This window comes from Condylura cristata, unplaced genomic scaffold (assembly GCF_000260355.1).
Source record: "Condylura cristata isolate star-nosed mole 26May11 unplaced genomic scaffold, ConCri1.0 scaffold00011, whole genome shotgun sequence".
Taxonomy (NCBI): domain Eukaryota; kingdom Metazoa; phylum Chordata; class Mammalia; order Eulipotyphla; family Talpidae; genus Condylura; species Condylura cristata.
In genome coordinates, this window is record NW_004567112.1 from 27,758,803 (window position 1) to 27,768,117 (window position 9,315).

A 9,315-nucleotide genomic window follows, 5' to 3' on the forward strand; every position below is an offset into this window, starting at 1 on the left:
GTAACTTCCCAGTCATTTTGCTATAATGCTTTTACAGTATAAGTCAATGCCCTTTAAAAGTCAGCCCCAAAGGTCAGTTTCACTCCTTACTTTGCTGCCATTTGAAAATGTTTATCAATTTCTTGTTCCTGAAACTTCCTACTTTTTTGAATCTGTGAGACCATAAAATTAGAATTCTTTTGCATCTAAGAGACCGATATTAAGAATTGACTTATATATTCAATCTTTCATGTAACAAATATTCCATACTATGTGCCAGGCATTACAGCACATATTGAACTCCACAGATTTCAACAGCAACAAGAAGCTTTAACAAGTTTATAGTATAATGGGAGAGATTAAATGACAACTATAAAACAGTGATACTGAGCTACCACAAGATTAAACATGGGTATGGCTGGAAAGGCAAAGCCTGGAGCAACTCAATCAAAACAGGCTACCCTTATCCACATTTTCCATAGGCCTTTTGAACTATGGCTAATGACAAAATTTTTAAACTGAATTTAAATACTGTCAGAACAAAGGAGTATAGTCCCCAAGTCATCCCTACCACACCCCACAAATATTCATAGTCCAACACAGGTGCTAAGAAAGCCTAAATTGCCTTATCCAAAGGATAGGTAATGTCTAAAATGTTTAAAGAGTGTAAGATAGTCACTGCTTCTGTGTGCTTACTTAACATTTTCTTCAAAATATCCTACAATCTGACTTCCATTTCCTGTCTCTATTAAATATCAGTGAGTATCTAATAAATCCTCACACTACTGTGAAACTCTTTCTTTGGTTTATAGAGCACTATTCTTTCCTAAATTGTTCTTCACTCTCTCCAAATTCTCTTTTTCTCTCTCTTCTTTTATAGGCCATTTCTTTTTTCATTAGAGAAATCGTTGAAGAATTTCATCCAAACTCATTTACCTAACTACTAAATATCCAATTATACTTTATTAATCTATACTGAATCAACCACTCTACCTAATATCACACTATTATTTCTAGTATCACTATATTTGACACAATCATAGTAGAAAACAATGCAATGCCCTCGTTAGGCTCTGTCTTGGAGGAAAACTGACTAAATGACCCCATAACCAGACTAGGCTTCATCTAGTCTGACTACATTCTAGGCAGGGGGGACATGGTAAAGCATACAGGGCAATGCAAAGCAGTCTTCAGAGTTCAGAGATCTCCCAGGACAAGAGATGTCTGTGATGAATCCAGGGTTTACAGAACACAAAGTTATTTATATATTATAATTACATCACTATGCCTTCACTTATTCACCTATACATCCTGTGTAAGATTTTCTTCTCCCCTAAAAATTGATTAGAAAATACAGTCCAGTTATTTCACAACAATATTTTTTTTATATTTATACTTAAGGCTGATGCTACTGAAGCCTCTTACTCCTAGGAGTTGTGAGTGTGTAAACAGGGGGATGAAATGATGAGGGCAGGGAAAATAAAACTTGTGATAGGAAAAACATACAGACTAAAGCATTAAGCTATGGACAACAGATAAATTTCAATAACTTAGGGTATGTTTTGAGTGTTCTGAGAGGGTTAAAGCTCATTCAGATACCAATGAAACTTGCAAGTACATATCCATTACCGTAGTTAATGATTACACAATTTCTCAATCTGCAGAAGGCCACTTCAGTGAGAAAGACCAATACAACCATAACCCTTTATCTTTAGAGTGGTCAGAGTCTGATGAATGGGTCAAAGATTTATAAAACAGGAAAAACTGTATCAGCAGGTTTTGTCTTTGCAGAACACTGCAACTAAAAATGCTTATTACAAAACATATGTGGTTTAGAGATGGCTTTCTCCATCTTATTACCAATCAAAAAAACTCAGTTGGAAGCCTTTTCTTAAATATTAAAAAAAAACACACACTAAGCATTTTATATAAAGTTATAAAATAGCATCAAGTGACAAAATGAAGACAGTAACATAGGGTTATAATTAAAAGTATAGCTTTTTAATGGCTTTTGAAGTAGTATGTATCTTAAAGTCTTAGTCTCCTAAATCCCTGCCACAGAGTAACTATAATGTAATGTTTGTTCCATTAATTCACTATATATTGGGGAACTTGTTTTGAAGATGTATAGAAAGTTGTAGCATCTTTGCTTTTGCACTTTTAGATAGATAACACATTGTGAATTAGTTTGCATGTATGAGTGAGTTTAAGCGTCATTGCTTTCCATAAACATATCATGTTAGACCAAAACTTTTCTTTCTACCATTGAAATGATTTGACACTTTGATGGAAAAATGAGTCTATTTCTGAAATCTCTATTATATATCAATCAATTATATGTGTATCCTTATGTTAACACCACACCGTCATAGTTTCTTGATGACAGGAAACTAAAAGCTTCCAATTCTGTCCTGCAAAAATTATTTTGGCCACTCTTAGTCCTGTAAGCTTCAATTAAGTTTATAGAATCAGTTTATCAATTTTTTTGAACAAATCCTACCTACCTGGGTATTAGTGAAGATGGCACTGAAGCTATAGATCTGCTTAAAGAGATTCCATCTTAAAAATGTTGCCTTCTAGCCCATAAATAAGGCATTTTGAAACTTTAGGTTTATTTTAAAATTACATTAATAATGTTTTGTTCCTTTGATTATTGAGAGTACATTCTTGCATTCACTCATGGGTACTTGGTATTCTTTTCACACTATTGAAACATATTTTTGTCAGTTTATATCATTCCTAACATAGAGAACTACAACAGATTTTTGTATGTTCACTTTGCTAAATTCACCAATAAGAACTATTTTTGTAGGTTCTGTAGGGCTTCCTATATTATAATCGTGTCATATATAAAAGATAACAGTTTCATTTCTTTTCCAATTTTTTATTTTTCTATTTTTTTTATTTTTGTGGCTTACTGTACTTTCTAGACCATTAGTTCAATGCTGAACAAAAGTGGTAAAATTACATACACACACTATTGTCTTAAAATCTGTAAGTTCCATATGCAAAGCTGGCAAATGTCTTCAATAATTAGAAAGTATCTGTTTTTGGTTTTGAAAGCCATACAGTCTGTCACAACTACTCTATGCTGTAGATACAGCAGGAAACAGTCACAGACAATACATAAAGGAATTGAACATGGCTATGTTCCACTAAAACTTATGGCCACCAAACTTTGAATTTCTAATTATTTTCACATGTCACAAATTAGTCTCCTTTTGATTCTTTTTTAGCCATTTTAATATATATAAATCATCCTCAGACCACTCAAGAATTTTACCCAAAATCTGCAGGCTCTACTATCTGCTTTGAATCATAGATTTCTTTCTTCTTTTCTAATACAGCAGTCAATGCAAAAAAAAAAAAAAAAAACACTAATTGGATTGTTATTTATTTCATTTCCATTTGTACTATTTTTCATTCATTCTTGTAGGATTTTCAATTTATATCTTTTAACTTATCTCTATTAATGATATACCACTTGTCATAATCTAAGAACATTCCTCCTCCCACTTTGTACTATTTCTGTCATACATTTTACTTATACAGGTTATAAACCCCAAAATGTGCTGCAACCATGTTAGATTTACATAATCAATTATTGTTGATTATGGTATTAAAATTAGGGACATATCATCAATATGCACCTATGTATTTGCTATTCTGCAATCTGTACATCTACTCCCTTCTGGTATTATTTTCCTTTTGTTTGAAAAAATTCCTTTAATGTTTCTTACAGTTCATATCTACTGACAATAAATTCTTTCATCTTTGTTAGTCCAAAAAAAATCTGAGGATACTTTTGTTGAGGATAGAGTTCTAGGTTGACAGTTTTTGTGTTTTTTTTTCTTCAGATTGCTCTATTATCTTCTGACTTGCCTAGTTTTTAATCTTAGGTTTGTTCTTCTTTAGTAAAGTGTTTTTTTTTACTTTGGTTACTTTTAAGAATATCATTTTATTACTGAATTTCAGAAATTTCATTACCAGGTATGATTCTATTTATGGCTAATATACTTAGGATTCACTGAGATTCTTGGCTTGTGGTTTTCCTTAGATTTAGAAATGTCCAATCATTATTTCTTCAAGTAATGTTTCCGTCTGTCCACTCTCTTTCTGGAATGCCAACTACACATATATTAATAACTTGATATTTTCCATAGATTATTGATGTTCTATTAACTTTATTCCTGGGGGCATTAGTATATGATTAATTTAACCCTACTCCAAGGTCTCTAGCAAATACTTTATGTATGAAACACTCAACTGTGCCTAGTAGAAACATAAAATATTGCCCTCAACAAATGAGCTCCTGGAATCATTCAACTGATTTCCAGTGTGAATTCCCCCAGCATTGTAGAATAGTACGCTTTGCATGTGAGGACAAGTTTTCAACAATAATCTCGAGGATCATTCTATAAACTCCAGAGCTCTCCTAGCTTTACAGATTTCTGTGTAGTTGCCTGCCCACAAATGTTGGCCACTTTAGCATCCTCAAAATCTCCTGGGCTTTATTTGCATTTCCCTACTATGTGCTGCAATTTAGAAACTGCCTCTATGCAGTTTTCCTATAAGCCTCATGTCATTTATTTCCCTTCTCCAAGGATCAGTATCCTGTGCTGACGATTGTCCAATGTCTGAAAAACAGCTGTTTCTATTTTTATCCTGTTTTCTAGTTGTTTATAATAAGCAGGCAATATTCACAGCAGTTAGTCTTGCATAGGCAGATGTACTGTTTTTAAGTAATTTTTGTGTGTTTTTTTAGTGTTGCTCTACCAATTAAAATATGTACCTTGAATTTATTACATTCTACCATCAAATAAGACTTTACTAATTCATAGTGTATGAAACATGTCCCTTCTTGCATCCTCATGATTTTATATTCTATTTCTGCATATACTTTCAACTCCATATATATTAATATTTTTATTTTAATAGTCAGAAGTCTCTGTGTGGACATTATAGGTGAAAATCTAAAAATTTATATTTTAAAACTTACATTTATACAGATATTTACTGTTTCTGTTCTTCACTCTTTTCTACAGACTCAATATTCCATCTGTTCTCTTTTGTCTGTTGTTCATGGAACATGTTTTTAAAATTTCCTGGCAATTTAGTTCTATCAAGGATAAATTCCACTTTTTAATCTGTCTGAAGTGTCTTTGTGCTCCCTTACCTTTTTTTTTTTTTTAAGATTTATTTATTTGTGCTTACAGAACTGGGGTACAGGCCAGAGGCTCAGGGGCGGCAAGAGGCCTCACCAGAGACAGAGTGGGGAAAAGAACAGACAGATTGACGAAGTACACTGCTGAGGGCAGCAGCGGGTGGGTCAGGAGAGGTCTGCCACGCCATGTGGTCACCTCCAGGGCAGGCGGGAATCGAACTCATGCGGAAGCGGCTTTAGATTCTCAGTGCTGTGCTTTAACCCGCTGCGCCACCAGGGAGAGACCCTGTGCTCCCTTATTTTTTAAGGTAATTTCTGCTAACTAAAGAAGTAAAAGTTGACTTTTTTTTCCCTTTCAGTACATTTATGGATATAAAACTCCACAGTCTTCAATTCCCCACTTAATCTGGTGAGTATTTGTAATGATTACAAATACATATTGCTATGTCTGTGTATTTACTGTGTCTTCTATTCATCCTATTATTTATAAGATCTAGTCTGTAGTTTTCAGCACTCTGATTATGATGTGCTTAGATTTGCAATTTTGGGTAGTTTTGTTTGTTTTATGTGTTGGTTTGTTTTTGTTTTGAATTTAACTGACAAGACTTGTTGAACTTTTGAATTTGTGAGTTGACATTTTTCAGCAATTCCAGAAGTTCTTGGTCACTGAATCTTCAAATATGTCCTCTGACACATTATCTCCTCTCATTTTTCAAACTCTAATTACACCTACATTAGACTATTATTATCCCACAGTCCATGGAAGTTATTTTCTTCTTCTTCCCTATTCTTTCTTTTTGGTTCCTTGTTTATCAACTGGATTTGTTCTATCAACATGTATTCATATTCCCTAATCCTTCTCCCAGTGCAATGAAAACTTTTGGTCAAGTAATACATTTTTGTTTATGATACTGTACTTTTTCATTTCTTGGTTCTTTGGTATACTTTCCATGATTGTGCTGAAAATCCCCATCTTCTAATACATTTTGTCCACCTTTACCTTAGGTTTACTAGCATTTTTTTTTTTTTTTCATAGATAACTTGAAATCCCTGTCTGCTGATTCCAGCATCTGGATTATTTCTGGATCTCTTTCTATTGACCTTCCCCCACCCCCATTTTGTAATTTTTATTATATGCCAGAGATTTTGTATAAAAACACGTAAGGGGTTGAAATAAGTAATATTTTTCTGCCAGAAAGAGATTATGATCCTCCTGTCAGGCCACTGATTTCACCTGCAATTGAGCTGGGTCTGGACTTTGATATAGCTATAATTTGCTTCGGTTCATATAGATTTCCAATATGTAGAGAATGGAATCATGATTTTCACTTCAGCAGGGTCTGAGATTTGAATCCAAGTAGGAGTCCAAAGATCTGTGCATCACAACTAAACTACCAGCTTTCAAGTCTGTAGGAGTACTTTACATATACACAGGAACTGAACAATCACGTAAACAGATGTCAGATAGTGTGAGCCAATATTTTCACTATTGCAGCAAGAGTGTATATATATATATATATATATATATATATATATATATATATATATATATATATATATAAACAAGGGGAAAAAGAAGGTTAGGATGATCTAAGTGATAATAGATTCAAGTTGTAAACATCACTATGAATTAAAGGTTAAGTGAATACACCTACAGATGGATATATATATACATACATATTTACACACACACAAATATTGAGAGCTATGTTTATACATAGCTCTATGTTTATACATGTATGTTCAGTACATGTACATATATTTTCTGGTTCTCTCAGCTCAGAGAGCCTACAGCAGTAACATTACTGTAGCAAAAAGCACATCACACATATCTTGATTTCTCTACTCTCCAATAAAAGAAGGGAATGCTACGTAGAAAATTATTCTAGGATTGGAGCAGAAAGTATACAAGTTGAACCTTGACCATCACGTTGTGCCAATAAATAAGGAAGTGCATCAGCACACCCATATTAATAGGAGTATGTCAGAGACAAAGGAGTCAACTGAAAAAGCTCACAATGGCTAAAGCTGGAAAAAGTTCACTCACACACACTCACACACACACACACACACAGCAACTGGATTGTTACATAAAGTATAAAGTAACTATTCACAAGTCCATACTGATAAAAAGACTGAATAAATGCATAAATGAGGGAGGAGGGAGGAACTTGCAACACAAGACAATGTCAAGTAATTTTTATAAATACTCCACCTTTGAAGAAGGGAAGCATAACTATAGACTCCTTAAGTGTAGCTACAAATCAACAGTGGAAAAATTTGACAAACAATAGCTCAACCAGGTGATCAAGTCAACATCAACAATAAGTCATATTGACATCATATTGCCTTACTAAGATGTGATGAGAAGGGCATTTAACCTCTCTTCCTTCTATAACCTAAGACACTATAGTGTCCAATCATAAGAAAAACACATGGCAAATATCAATAGAAGGACATTCTATAAAATAGCAGAACATTACTTCTCAAAACTTTCAGTCATTAAAACTAAGTTTATTTAAAAAAATAAAATTTGGTGTTCTCTGCTTTAAGCATAATTAAAGAATTCTCTTTGCTTCCCAGTCCCATACTTTGCTTTCTATAGGCCAAGTGATCTCTTTCAGCCATATTTCTCCTCCAAAGTCTAACTTTTGGAGAGCAGTTTCCTTAAATTATGTGAAAGCCAATATATAATCTTTCCAAATAACAGGAAAAATAAAGACAAATGATACTATTTCTGTTAATTACATCACAATCATGGAACACAAAAGCATTCAAGGAAAAGAAAGCAAGTAACAAAAGGAAAAATATTTTTAAACCATGTATCTGAAAAGTTTTATATCCAGAATGTATAAAGAACCCTTGTGTAATTAAATAATAAGATAAACAATCCAATCTAAAAATGGGTAGTGTTGAATAGACATTTCTCTAAAGAAGATATTCAAATGGCCAGTAAGAATCTGAAAAAATATCAATTACCATCAGTCATTCAGGAAATGCAAATTAAAAGCATGAGATATAAAATTTTACCCACTAGAATGGCTACATGAATTTGTTTAAGGAAAAAAAGAGGGGCAAGGATGTGAAAAATCTGAAATTCTTGTGCATTGCTGCTAGGGATGTAAAATGGTACAGCTGTTGAAGGAAACAGTTGTTGGGGGTTTTTTAAGATTTATTTATTTGTGCATACAGAACTGGGGTACAGGCCAGAGGTGCAGGGGCGGTGAGAGGATTCCCCAGAGACAGAGTGGGGAGCAGAACAGGCAGACTGATGAAGTTTACCGCTGAGGGGAACAGTGGGCGGGTCAGGAGAGGTCTGACATGTGGGTCACCTCTAGGGCGGGGATTGAACTCACACTGAAGCAGCTTTAGCTTCTTAGTGCTGTGCTTTAACCCACTGTGTCACCAGAAAGGGCCAGAGGGAAACAGTTTGATGTGATGGAAAAGTTCTGGAACTAAATAGTGGTAATGGTAACAAAATATTATGAATGCAGTTAATGCTAATAAATTGTACACCTTTAAATGACAAATAATTTATCATTTAATTTATCATTTAATTTAAATGATAAATAATGAGCATCTCACCATGATAAAAAATATGAATAGATACATACTCTAAAAATCTAAAAATCAGTTGTGGATAAAGATGGAAGACTGAACAAACAATCATTGCATTACTTCTCAAAACTGTGTAAGATGCTAGTATTTTTTTAAGGCATAAACAAAAGATTTAAGACTAGAAAACAGAAGGACCAGAGCAAATCCTCAAAAAAAAAACCAGCAAACCCTCCAAAGCCAAATCCTAAACCAGGAATATATAAAAAAAAAAAAAAAGCCAAGCTGACTTAGCCCACAGAATCCTTAGGGGTTCAGGAATTGGTAACAGATGGTACTTTTACATAATGAGGGCAAAGGAAAACCTAAATAAAGAAGGTAGGCTAAAAGTTTTTAAGAAATGGTTTAACTTCTCACTGTCCTCCTAAATTCCAAGTGGGTAGATAACTCTTTCTCCTCCGAAATTCCAAGTGGATGGTGCCTCTTTCACCAAAGCAAAATTCTAGAGGATTATTCTATGAAGAGAGTTTATGAACCTCTAGAGGGACTAAAGTATAGAGCAGGAAGAGGGAATCATGGAAACCAGAGGGTTAAGTGAATAGTGCATGCACACACCC

General features: G+C 33.8%; 1 protein-coding gene across 8 annotated transcripts in view; it reads right to left on the reverse strand.

Moving 5' to 3' along the window:
- Positions 1-9,315, reverse strand: part of FAM35A (family with sequence similarity 35, member A) — a 61,771-nt gene that overhangs the window by 30,203 nt on the left and 22,253 nt on the right. The window lies entirely within an intron of this gene.